General features: G+C 38.3%; 1 long non-coding RNA gene across 1 annotated transcript in view; it reads right to left on the bottom strand.

Annotated features, from left to right (window-relative positions):
- Window positions 1-11,222: 11,222 nt before the first annotated feature.
- LOC144576704 (uncharacterized) overlaps window positions 11,223-13,660 on the bottom strand; it is a 49,542-nt gene continuing 47,104 nt past the window's right edge. Inside the window, exon 3 of the long non-coding RNA XR_013519088.1 lies at window positions 11,223-11,376. This is a non-coding gene — a long non-coding RNA (uncharacterized LOC144576704). The remainder of the gene's footprint in view (window positions 11,377-13,660) is intronic.

Genomic DNA, 13,660 nt, shown 5'->3' with positions numbered 1-13,660 from the left:
CAGATCTTGTGATAGCTCACTCACTCTCAGGAGTACAGCAAGCGGGAAATCGCCACATATGAGTTAATCATCTCCCACCAGGTCCCTCCTGCAACCTTGGGGATTACAGTTCAACATGAGATTTGGGTGGGGACACAGAGCCAAACCTATCATGTGGCCATACAAATCTCTCTTCCAGAGATGTTTAAAGATCATGCTTTCAATTCAAGTTTGAGATATTTCAATTCAATTTCAATATATTTCAAGGCCCTGCTTTCAATTATTTGCTGTGTAAACCTAAAAGTAGAATTGATGAATCATATAGTAATTCTACTTTAAAATTTTTGAGGAGCAACCATACTGTTTTCCATAGTAGACACGCCATTTTACATTCTCACCATCAGTGTAGAAGGGTTTCAATTTCTCCACATCCTCACCAACACTTGTTTGTTTGTTTTTGTTTTTACTTATAATAGCCATCCTAAATGTGAGGTGAGATGTCATTGTAGTTTTCATTTGCATTTTTCTAAAGATTAATGAGTTTGAACATTTTTCACAGGTTTATTGGCCATTTGTATAAATTCTCTGGAGAAGTGTCTATTCAAGTCCTTTGCCACTTCTGAATCTGAGCGTTTATGGTAATTGTCGTAGAATTTTAGAATTCGCTATATATTCTGGATATTAATGCTTTATCATATATATAATAAGATTTCCCCATTTCATGCCAGTTAACAGTGACAACAAAAACCTAGAAAAAGAGTGAGAGTGATTTCACCAGTCAGGTGACCCCTAAAATTTTCTTGTTTTACCTTAAAGTCAAATAGAATGTCAATACAAACATCTCTTAGGGCCTGACATTAATTAAGATATATTTGCTTATTGGAAGGTAGGGGAAAGGGTGATGTGAATGGAAAAGGTGAGCGGACACAGGAGGGCATATTTAAGTAAAAATATTTTTTTTAAAAACTACACATCACATAGTTAAAAAATCTAGTAAGTGCTCAGGCTGATGGTTTTAATGTTCATAATAGATCTAAGAGATGCAATTGTGATATTCCATCCTTTTACCTCCTGGTAGAATTGCATATTATCTACTCACTTATTTTTTAAATATTCTAATCTAGGCTTTTTTTTCAAGAATCATTATATTAAGTCAGTGCTCTTAATAAAATTGTCAGGGTCTCTGTTTGTAGAACCAAACTGATGGGACTTACTAGCATCAACTAACCAAGAAAATAAACAGAAGTTCTTTTCTTTAAAATGAGGTGGTGGTATTTACAAAATGACTTGAGAGCAGTGTGGTCAACCTCTGAAATTACTCTGGACTAGATTAAATGCTTCTGCAAGACATTCTTCCAGTAAAAAAAGAGATAAGGGTCATTTCTTCGAGTGATAGGGAAGTTTGTCTAACAACATAACTTGTCAAGGAATAATTCTCACTCCAAATATTTTTCACACAGAACAGTGACTCACAGATCTGGGATCAGGGAAAAATAAAATATTGTGAGAAACTAAACAGACGTCACCTTTTTTATATTTTTTAGCTTAATTGGAAAGCCTGACACATTTTCCTAGCTGGGTATTTGATTCCATGAAAGATACTTTTGTTTTATGAATCTAAAGGGCAGAGGAAATAAATGCCTATCTTATCTCTTTATGAAGAGAATAATAACTACCATACCAAAAATTATGAATTGCCTCAAAATATCTTTATGACTTTTGTAAGAAAATGCATAATTAGAATTGTGATCATTTATCTTAACGCTCAAGTTTCACACAATCATCTATAAGGTTTATAAATATCCAAGTCATTTCTCTCTTTCTGGTTGCTAAGACTGAAAAAGGTTATCTGGAGATTCTACTCCATGTCTTTTGAGACACAGTCCAAAATAGTAGTCCTTAGTTGATGCTGAAAACACACTGATTCCAAGTACCATACAGATAACTGATGCTCTATTAGGCCCTAACCTGGTTTTTTTCCACACAGTAAAATTAAGGTAGAAATGCATTTCTCACAGTGCTGTACTTTCCCTACTGTTTTACTGCGGTACCCACATAGGCATTCTGTCTTCACCCACTCCTGCAAGCTCACATTCACTAGCTCAGTTTATCTCAACTCATCCTACGCACCTCTAAGTCGTCAATCAGATGGACACCCAGATAATTCAGCTCTTGATTTTTAAAAGCAAAGTCTGCTGAACCTAAATGTCCAACAAAAAGGATTTGTTTTAAAATCCTGGCAAATCCTAACAATGCAATACCTTTCAGTCACTTAAAATAATGCTGAGTGGATTATTAAATGATGTAGAAATATGGAAAAAGTCCATAAACTATTGTGAGATAGGAGAAAAGGCAGTTATCAAATGGTATGCACAGAAAGTAATTCTAGAAATAGAAATACACACAAAATTACAAATGTCTGGAAGTTTGTAGCAAATTAGTAGTGATTTTTCTCTTGCATAAATAGATTTTTACTTATTTCAGCTCTACTTTTACTTATTTCCCCATTTAGAAATCAAGATTTCACATGGCATTTCAAGGACAGGATTATTAATACCCTTTGTATCAGCCTGATGGTCAAGCTTTCTCTTTAACTTCTTTGTATAGTTGCTTTTCCTTCAGAAAGGCCATCCCATTTACTCATCATCTGGTGAGTAACCAAAAGCAATCGAAATATAAATATTATAAATATTGTAATTACAGCCTCATCCTCTCCGTTAGACCTTCCCTAGCAAACACATCTCTCCCTAGCACACACATTGTTTATATATTACTTTGATATTCAGAAAGACTTGGAATGTGTCTGGAGTCAGACTCTCCAAAGAGAAATAAGATGTACTGAGCACCTAACATAATATATTCCTGGTGGTTTATATGTAGGATCGGCAGTCACACATTTTAAGTTGTGTGCCCCAGGTTACCCAGCTAAGTGACGGAATGTGGATTCAAATCCAAATCTGGTTGATGGAAAAATTCGATGCCTTTCTTCCAGCAAAGAGCAAAGTCCCTAAAATATTTCTTGAGTACCTACTTGGATCAGGGGCTACTCCAGTCTCCGTGTGGGTCAGGTCAAATTTGGAAGGCTGCCTCTGGCTGATCAACTCCTAAAATCTATGTAAATCTTCTAAATATTTTTAAAGGCACTTGAGAGAGTAGAGGTTACAGATCAGACGAGCTCGCTTTGTAGCTGGCCCTTCCACAGCTCAGCAGAGCATCCGTGGGCAAGTTATTAAAACTTCATGTGCCCATTTCCTCATCGTATGGCTTCCTCACTATATAGATTTATTTGTTCTTTAAGATAATCTTGTTAGGTAATTACTGTTATCCCCAGTTTACATGGGGAAACTGGTGTTCAGAGAGTTTAAACAACTTTTCCAAGATTACACTAGTGCTGCAAGGTGTACTCAAATTCATGTATAGTCAGGTGCCACATAAGGACCTTTGAATCTGTGGTGGACCGGAAATACAACAGTGGTCTCACAAGATTATAATGCAGCTGTCCTCTACAGTTGTACCACTGTATAATCTTTTATGCCATATTTTTACTGTACCTTTTCTATGTTTAGATTCACAAATAATTACCATTATGTTACAATTGCACACAGTATTCAGTACAGTAACATACTATGTAGGCTTATAGCCTAGGAGCAATAGGTCATAGCCTATAGCCTAGGTGTGTAGTAGGCTATTCTGTCTAGATTTATGTAAGCACACATTACAATATTTGCATAGTGATAAAATCACCTAACAACACATTATTGGGAGATAACCCCATTGTTAAGCAACTCATGACTGTATTTCAAAACTGAGCTTTTTCTACTACACCACTGTATTAGTTTGCTAGAGGTGTGATAGCAAAATACCAGACAAAATAACAATAGAACTTATTTTCACAGTTCTGGAGACTGGCAGTTCAAGATTAAGGTACAGGCAGGTTTAATTTCTCCTGAGGTCTCCTGCCTTGGCTTGCAGGTGGCCAGCCTCTCACTGCGTCCTCCCTGGTCTTTTCTCTGTGCCCATGCATCCCTGGTGTCTCTTTGTGTATCCACATTTTCTCTTCTAATGAGGACAGCAGTTAGATTTGATTGGTGCCCACTATGTAACAACTACCCTGCAAGGCCATGATACAGATCTTTTACAGACTTTCTTCAGTTCAGGTTTTTACCTGATTCAAGGACTATAAGCTCCTCAATCTATATGTGTTCATCATTCCAACATGTTTTCCACACTACATGTAAAAGTTTAGAAATATCCACATTGCAGAAAAGGTAGGAGGGCTATAATATTTAGAGTATAAAACTGTGTAGAAAAGGAATTGATTATGCCCATCTTTAAAACTGTGTGGAAAAGGAAATAATTCCCCCAATCTTTCTTACGGTTTATGATTTATTGTTCAGGCTTCTGGTGACAATACAGAAACACAAGGGCTGAGCCTGGCCCTGATTTCTTAAAACTCAGTCAAGCCCCCGGGTTAGGTGGGGGTGATGTCTTAGGGATGTTTATGGTCCCAGACATACCACCTCCTCACATCCTGTGGAGGGAAATATGGCTGAATGAGTCAGCGGCTAAGCTGGGAATTGACACAGGACTTCTGGAATGGTATGTTCAACACGGAAAAATGAAAATAATCCCCCATGATCATTTTCACCATGAATCAGTATTGATTTTAAAGATGATTCATTCAAGATAAAGCCAAATCCTCCACCTACATAATTTTTTGAGCCATTGGGAAGAAGAAAACCCACTTATATAAAAATATACTTTTAGGGCATTTCTCTTTTTATACATTTGGCAAATGTAGAAAGAATGCAAGAACTTTGACCCAAATGATATAGATAACAGAAATGGACAATTAGATAGACACATACATACACAGACACACACAGATACCACAAAACATGATACAAATCTAGTTGATAAGGCATTCGGATAGTGGAGACACACAATTAAGACATTTTATTTTAAATTTAAACTATCTACACTGGTGAACTTCATAAGACATGTTTTCATTCTTTTTTCCTTTTTTCAGTGTAAACTTGATGTAAGCTATCAATTACTAACAGCCTTCTAAAGTCAAGAGGAATGTCAACAAAATTATGTAGCTAACAAAAAGATTAGTGTGTGTTTTATTTGTTTTTGCCTTAATTGTTTTACTAAACTGGTTTATCGCAGAGTTTCTAATATAATAAAAATGAATCCAAGAGGATTTGGAAAAGATTTCAGGAAACAAGCCCAACTTGAAGCAATGTGGCTAGATAACCCAAATAGTTGATGTCATTCTTCACCCTTTATTTAAGAAAAGCTTTCTTCGGCTAATTACATAACCTCATGCCAACACATCATTGTTTTCAGTCATGCATTGATTTAATTTCCAACGTAGACATGGCAGCCACTTTCTTTCTGTGGAACCAGGGACAGAATGAGAGGGATTTTACTTCGGTTCATTCACACATTTCGGAGTCCCCACATTCTCTTGTATATGTGTTTTCAGGTTTGGAGGGTTTTTTTGTTTTTGTTTTTGTTTTTGAGATGGAGTCTCTCTCTGTGCAGTGGCATGATCTCAGCGCACTGCAACCTCCACCTCCAGGTTTCAAGCAATTCTCCTGCCTCAGCCTCGCCAGCAGCTGAGATTACAGCCACACGCCACCACACCCAGCTAGTTTTTGTATCTCACCGTGATGGTATTTCACCATGTTGGCCAGTTGGTCTCGAACTCTTGACCTCAAGTAATTAATCTGCCCACCTCAGCCTCCCAAAGTGCTGGGACTACAGGCATGAGCCACCATGCCCAGCCAGTTTATATGTGTTTTTGATTCCTGTTTCAGGGAATAAGATTGATAAAGGATCCCATGGGTAGCTTAATATTGCCAATACCCTACCAGTTAATAAGCTGGAGCCAATACCCAATCATGGGAACCCTCAAACAGGACACCCTAGCCAGCCAGAGCATGGATTCTGTCCACTGCACAGCCATAATGGTGGCTACAAAACTTGGAGAGAAGAGGCTTTCAGCCAAGTCATCAGTATCAACAAATAATGTAATTAGCATGACTGCCTGGATTATAAACATCTAGCTGTAGCGATAAATCATATTTTTTCCCTGAATCAAGTATTCCATGACATGGTATCTCAGGTTTCCTTGACCTTGGAAGATTTATGGGACAGGTTGTATGAGGGAGAAGAAAATATGTAGTGAGTATTATCTCAAATTTGAAAAGACCTACATACCTCTTTGGAACTAGAACAAAGATAACGCACAAAGCAACATCATATAAGAATTATGTTAAGAAGGAAATTTTGAAGCTTGTTATTTGCATCTTCAGCTCCTCTGTCTGCTTCTCTGTCCTCATTCACCATTCTTTTGGCTCAGTGCCTTACCTTTTTAGAACTCTTTACCCACCATTTTTGGAATCCAATACCTATTCCTTCTCACTGAAAAACTGATGAAATGCTTGGCAGGGTATGGTCAAGACAGTGAGGCTGTTTGACTCCTATTCAGCTCATCTTCTTCCAAGGTCATTCCAGGTCTGTGGCATCTTTCGATTTCTTCTGCATCCCATGCTAATCCATGGAAGAATAATCACTTTCCTGTCTAGCAGCAGACATGTTACAGACGTGAATTCTCAGTCTGGAACCAGCTGTTCAAATTTCAGACATAAACATTCAACATTTCCTCAACTGTGTTTCTGTAAGTACCAGTCCCCCTCCCCATCCATATGCTACTTCACATATCCTTGCAAAAGAGGAAGGTATCACATTCTTTTCATCTGTAAAAATACTTTCTTTATCTTGTCTGATGTGCTGGAAGGAGTTTTACAGGCCTGTCTAATCCATGGTGGGGAGAGAACAACTTCTAGACTGAAATATTCCCTAAAATGGTCTCTCTTCAGCTGTCCCCTAGCAATGTTTGAGTGTGCTGTTTTTCTAGGGGGTTGCTGTTAACTGATTCCTGTCCACAGTGTACTGGGCTTGATTACTAAGCTATAGTTCGAGTTGGCTTAAAAAGATTAAACCCTACTTTAAATAGTTTTAGGAAACTCAGCCAGCTCCTTTCCTTCACTCATGCCTTTTCCCTCTCATTCATTGTCCTAAGGAGCTTGAAATACAAAGTTTATCTGAGTTGTGTACCCTGTGTCCATTTTCTGTGCCACCAACCTTAGCCTCTTTCTTTTTATTTTTTCTTGAGACAGTCTTGTTCTATCCCCCAGTGGCACAATCTTGGCTCACTACAACTTCCACTTCCTGGGTTCAAGTGATTCTCATGCCTCAGCCTCCCAAGTAGCTGGGATTACAGGCACCCACCATCATGCCCGGCTAATTTTTGTATTTTTAGTAGAGACGGGGATTTGCCATGTTGGCCAGGCTGGTCTGAAACTTCTGACTGCAGGTGATCCACCTGTTCTGGCCCCACAAAGCTTACCCTGTTTCTTACCTTCCCAGGTCTCTTTAGTGGGCAAAAATGGCCATATCTTACTCCCCAAGCAATCTACAACCACGGGGTTCAAGTTCTGAAAACTTGGGGTCATGGTTGAAATAAGGAACAGATTGGTTGGTAGGGCACACAAATAGAGCAGAGAATTAGTGTTTTGTAGAAGACAAGTAAAGAGGAGGCAACAGAATCTTATTGCAAGGTTCAAAATCTGTGTGAATATGTAGGAATGTGGGTAAGTGTGATGACAGCACAGGTAATTTATTAGTCTATAAAAACAGGGAAAGCTATTGATAGTAATATTGATTATAAATAATGGATAGTGGGAATAAAAAGCTTACATTTTTTATTGGCCTAGTCAATACTAATTGTATCTGCTACATTAGAATTTTCAGCACGTTTAATATTAATTAACTGAACACTTGCCTTCCTAAAACTTTCTTCTTCACCAATCCTACTGTTCTATATTTCTTCTATCTCACCTTCTTGGGCTAATTTCCTAGTTCCTCCTCTCTCAGCCTATGAATGTTGGATTTCTTAGGATTTTGTTCTGGTCCCTCTTCCTTCTTTGTTATAAGACCCTAGATTATATCTTCTATTTACATAAATTTACATATAATTTATATACTGACGATTCGTCAAGTTTTATCTCTAGCCCAGACTTTGCTTTTAAGCTTCGGACTTGAATATCTAACTGCCTACTGTTATCTCCAGTTGGATAATTCATCCAAAATGGAACTTTTTTTTCCTATTTGAGATGGAGTCTTGCTATGTTGCCCAGTTTGGAGCAAAGTGGCGCAATCTTAGCTTACTGCAACCTCTGCCTCCCAGGTTCAAGAGATCATCCTGTCTCAGCCTCGGGAGTACCTGGGATTACAGGCACCCGCCATCACACCTGGCTGATTTTTGTATTTTTAGTAGAGATGGGGTTTCACTGTATTGGCCAGGCTTTCCATCAGGCACCACATCCCAACACTGCCACATTGGGGATGGAGTTTCCAACACATAAAGTTTAAGGAATACATGCAAGCCATAGCAATGATTATTATTTTTTTATTTTGTTGTATGGACAGAGTCTCAGTCTGTCCCCAGGCTGGAGGACAGTGGAGAAATCTCGGCTCATTGTAACCTTTGCCTAGTAGGCTCAAGCAATTCTCATGTCTCAGCCTCCCAAGTAGCTGGGATTACAGGTGTGTGCCACCACGTCTGACTAATTTCTTCATTTTTTGTAAAGATGGGGTGTCACCATGTTGGCCAAGCTGGTCTCAAACTTCTGACCTCAAGCCATCCTCCTGCCTCAGCCTCCCAAAGTGTTAGGATTAGAGGTGTGAGCCATTGCGCCCAGTGTAATGAGATATATATTTTTTAAATTTTTTATTGGATTTTAGGTTTTGGGGTACATGAGCAGAGAATGCAAGACAGTTGCGAAGGTACACACATGGCAGTGTGCTTTGCTTTTCTTCTCCCCTTCACCCACATTTGGCATTTCTCCCCAGGCTATCCCTCCCCACCTCCCCCTCCCACTGGCCCTCCCCTTTTCCCCCAATAGACCCCAGTGTTTAGTACTCCCCTTTCTGTGTCCATGTGTTCTCATTTTTCGTCACCCACCTATGAGTGAGAATATGCCGTGTTTTTAAACAAAAATGATCTCGTGTTACTCCCTTGATTCAAAACCTTTTAATGACTTCCATTGTATCAGAATAAATTCCAAGTATGTTCCCATATTATACAAATCCCCCATGGCCAGTCTCCTGATACCTCCCTCCCTCATTTAATTCCAGTCACGCTAGCTCCTGTCATTACTGGTTGCCCGGAAGGAGTCATGTGGCTGGCTCCTTCTTACCCTTTGAGTATCAGTTTTAGTCGTTTGTTTACTGTTTGTTTCACCCACTAAGATGCAGTGGTCAGGGATCCTAACTGTCCTATTACTTGTATTCTCCTTGCCTATCAGGGTGCATGGCACATGGTAAGTATTCAATAAGCACATATTGAATGGATCAATGAATGAATAAAAGAATGAGTGTCAAAATTATTTGCTATTTTTAGAAAAAATAGATTATATGTATAGCAATAGTAAAAACTACGAATGGTTAATGTTAATGTTAACAGGTAATTATGTCTACCTGTCTTTAGCCCAAGTATAATTACCTTTAATTTTCAACATGCTAGACAAACATTGTTGTTCATTTTACCTAATCACAATAGAACACTCTCTCTACATATGACATACATATGCTTAGTATTCATGTCTTTTTTGGGGAGGAAGTGGGGCAGGATTCCACCCTGTCACCCAGGCTGGAGGCCAGTGGTGTGATGATGGCTCACTGTGGCTTCAGTCTCCTCAGGCTCAGGTGATCCTCTCATCTCAGGCTAATAGCTGAGACTAAAGGTGTGTGCCATCACACCTTTAGTATTTTTTGTAGAGACAGGGTTTGGCCATTGCCCAGGCTGGTCTCAAACTCCTGGGCTCAAGAGATCCATTCACTTTGGCCTCCCAAAGTGCTGGGTTTACAGGCATTAGCCACTGTGCCCATTCTGTATTCATGTCTTACAGTCTAACTCAGTTACTCAATCAGGTGTATACCTCCCAATTCTTAAAAAGAGAAAGAATACTAATTTTATTTGGGAGAGTTTTGGATGATTTTGGCAAATTTGTACATTTGCAAAAAAAAAGAAAACTGATGTTCCTATTGACCTAATTTCTGCACAAATTAAATGCCTAAGCAGAAGTATCTATTAGTGTGTAAATATACAGCTGGCTAGGCTGGGGACGGTTATAAGTGATCATATCATTTAATTCTTGATACCAATTATTTCCTCATACTTCTATTTTTGCATTATTTGTTTTGCATAAACTGTAGATTTGGGTCCAGTGGTCCTATGCTGAAAGTAACGATGCTGAATTTCATCCTTGTTTCTGTACACCGGAGGACCTCAGCATGAACAAAGAATGGGTTGTTTATAAATCTTTATTGGCTGGATGCTAAAATAGCAGCTTCAGGCAGTTAAGTGTTCGGAGATGCTTTCTTTTCCGCCCATCCTTTTGGTAATTTAAATACTCCTCTGATTAGCCTAAGTTCAGTTGATAGAGATTTCGAACACTCTCTAAGTCTTATTTTGACTAATCTAATTTTCTACAAAAATGGGCAACACTTGCCTAAGTTTGCTCGAGTAGTATATTTTAGATTTTCTTTATGAATTTTTTAAAAATTTGATAGATGTATGTAGACTGAAAGATGATGCATGAAAATAAAAGGCAAGACTTTTTACTGTTCTCCTTCTGGAGGAGTTTTTTAAAAACCCAACCCAAAATGGCTTCTAATTTAAAGCTTCAGAGATATGAAAAGCTTCATATTATGCACTCCAGACAAGAATAAAAATAGACGCTACTCCTTCAAAACGAAATTTTCACTAAGGAATATTCTACCATAACCTCTACAGGCATGAATTAGCAGGCCTAGTAATTCATAGTATTAGCCTTCTCCACTGGAATAGAATTTCTAACTAACTTTCAAGTTAATATAATGTTTACTGGATGTGCACATGATAAAATACTGCACAGTAACATTGGTTGAATTGAAGTGAACTGAATAACATTACGTGCCACAGTAGGTTAGATTCAGGACATTATAAAGACTTCTTAAGAATGGTTAGGATAACCACAAGCCTTACTCTTTATCCTAGCTTGAGTCCTAAATGAAAATACTTTGTGAACTAAGATCCTTCCAAAAATACATCTGAAGAAATAATTTTGACTACCAAGAAAACCACAGAGAGTAATATTCCAAGGGTCCCAAATAAGACATACATACACTTAATAATGAGTTATGTATATTTCCCTTTTCAATTCCTTTTTGGGATGAAGAAGGGGGATTCGACAGCCGTGCTTAATTTCTTTTCATAAACAGTAGCATGCTGGAGCTGGACAGAGTGGTCCTCGACATTGATTAATCCAGACCACATTTTCCCTGTGAAGAGAGAAAAAAAAAAAAAACAGGAAATGAAAATGAATTATCAAGTGAGGCACATCTGCCTAGCAGAGGTGTTTGGTTTAAATCTCCTGAGCCCTGGCTCAATGTCTTCTCAGTTACACCATGCTTTCTCTTGCCAAATTTTCTGACTAAAGGAAGATATTCAAAGAGAAACTTGGAAAGAAAACAGCAAAGTGAATTGCCAGGTGGGTGAATAAGAAGAGTTTCTCGGATGTCTTATAGGCTTTCCTGATGGGGGTTCTGTGAGAGCGGTGAGCCCTGATGCCCAAGGCTTCCACTGTGTGTAGTGAATTAGTTCCCACTACCACACAGTTATCCTGGCACTAGCTAAGTGCCACCCATGGGAGAATTGGGAGAATCATCATTCAAATCATTTCCTGTGTTCTGTGGTTCAGGTGAAGGATGCCAGTTGAGAAAGATGAGATTCTCTAACATGGAAAACAGATTAGCAGTAGGTAGAGAAAGGCAACCAAAGGTAGAAGATTTTAAAATTTAAGGGAACAGTTTGGTATAAGGAGGCAAGGTGAGAACATGGACTTTGTATCAAGCCAGCTATGCCACTTAATGTCTATGCCACATGAGAGAGCGACTTAGCTTCTGTAAGTCTGAACTTCTTCATCGATGAAATAGAAATAATATAACCTACTTCTTAATATCTGTGTAAAGATTAACTAGAATAACATATATGCAGCACTTGGTCCAATTGAGATACTTCATACACATTTGAAGGGAATTTGACTAAATGGAATGAACACATGGTCTTTGGAGTTAGATAGATTTGGATTCATACCCTGATGCTGATGAGTCTCCTACTAGGGTGCCTAGGACATTGTAGAAGCTCGGTAAAAGGTCAGCTGCTTCCACTTCTCCTGGGTTCATCTCTTTCTATCATTTTGTTAATATGAGGCAATGGTTCTCAAACCATAATGTGCACCGGAATCACCCAGAGGACTTGGTAAAATGGGTTGTTGGACCACATTCCCAGAGTTTCTGATTCAGTGGACCTGGGGTGGGGCTCGAAATCTTGCATTTCTAACAAGTTCTCAGGTGGTATTGAAGTTGTCTGTAACCACACTTTGGTGTTAATACATGTTGGAGACAGAATTCTTGTTCCTAGGTACTGCAGGGAAAAATTAGCATTCAGACAAAAAGTATTCTTAGCAAGGCAATTTTACTTTCTGCAGAAAGGGTGCTTTTGTTAGCTAATGAACAAAGGAAAGGCAGGCATATTTATTCTTCATGTACTGGGTCCTCATTGCTGTGTCTGATCTCTGTTGGTTGGAACTAGACCTCACAATCTAAACTTGATTGGCTAACAACTTTAAAATTCTCTAAATAGGTAAAGGCAATGGAGAACAAAAAAAAAGAGAGGAAGTCTAAATAAGGAAGGGGCATAGGCTGAGAGCTGGGACATGCCTGTGAGCACGTCCAGCACAGATATCTTGGTTAAAGTACAAGGACATAAAATGTACTACATGCCTGTGAGCATGTCTAACAGCTACCCAAAATAGGGCTTAACAAAGAGTTGTTAGCAAAAAGCTAGAGAGCTTTGAAGAAAGTTAATCCTTAAAACAAACTATTATTTCTAACATTTATTATTATTATTATTACTTAACAAGAAGGGAAACTTTGAAGAGGAACTTTTTACTTTCTACAATATAATACAGAGGAACTTTTTACTTTCTACAAATCTTTTTACTTTGTACAAAACTTTGAAGAGGAACTTTTTACTTTCTACAATTGCTCTCTACAGATATAGTGCAATTACTTTGGTTGCCAGAGGAATATGGTCTTAAGCTCCTTGAGCCCCCTTTGGGTTTCTGATGGAAGGTTCTATTAAAATTCATGATCAGCTAGGACATGTAAATTTACTCTGACACTAAGAGTGACAGTGTGCCTAATTTTCATTCTCAATTCTACATTGTTTTTAGTTTTCTGTTCCTCTGCATATTCCTTTAAACTACATACCTCCATGTGAAATCAAAAAGAACAATTACTAGGTCAATATTTGTTGAACCAGACAATTCATCTCAAGTGAAAATCTCAGCAACATATTTTTCCAGTTCTACAATTTTCCCAGATTTCTCATTATTCTTTTTTACAGGTAAAAACTCAGCGTAATCAATTAAACAGTAAATCAAATATTGTGATCCAAATACTGCCTAACTGACTCACAGTTTGGGACACATAAGTATAGCACATTTATATAGGGCCAACCTTAGACACAGTCATTTAGTTGCTGTTCGTATCAGAGGTCAAA

This window comes from Callithrix jacchus, chromosome 6, assembly GCF_049354715.1.
Source record: "Callithrix jacchus isolate 240 chromosome 6, calJac240_pri, whole genome shotgun sequence".
NCBI classification, from domain to species: Eukaryota; Metazoa; Chordata; class Mammalia; order Primates; family Cebidae; genus Callithrix; species Callithrix jacchus.
Note: the sequence above shows the minus strand (reverse complement) of the source record. Positions and strands in the feature narration are given on the sequence as shown.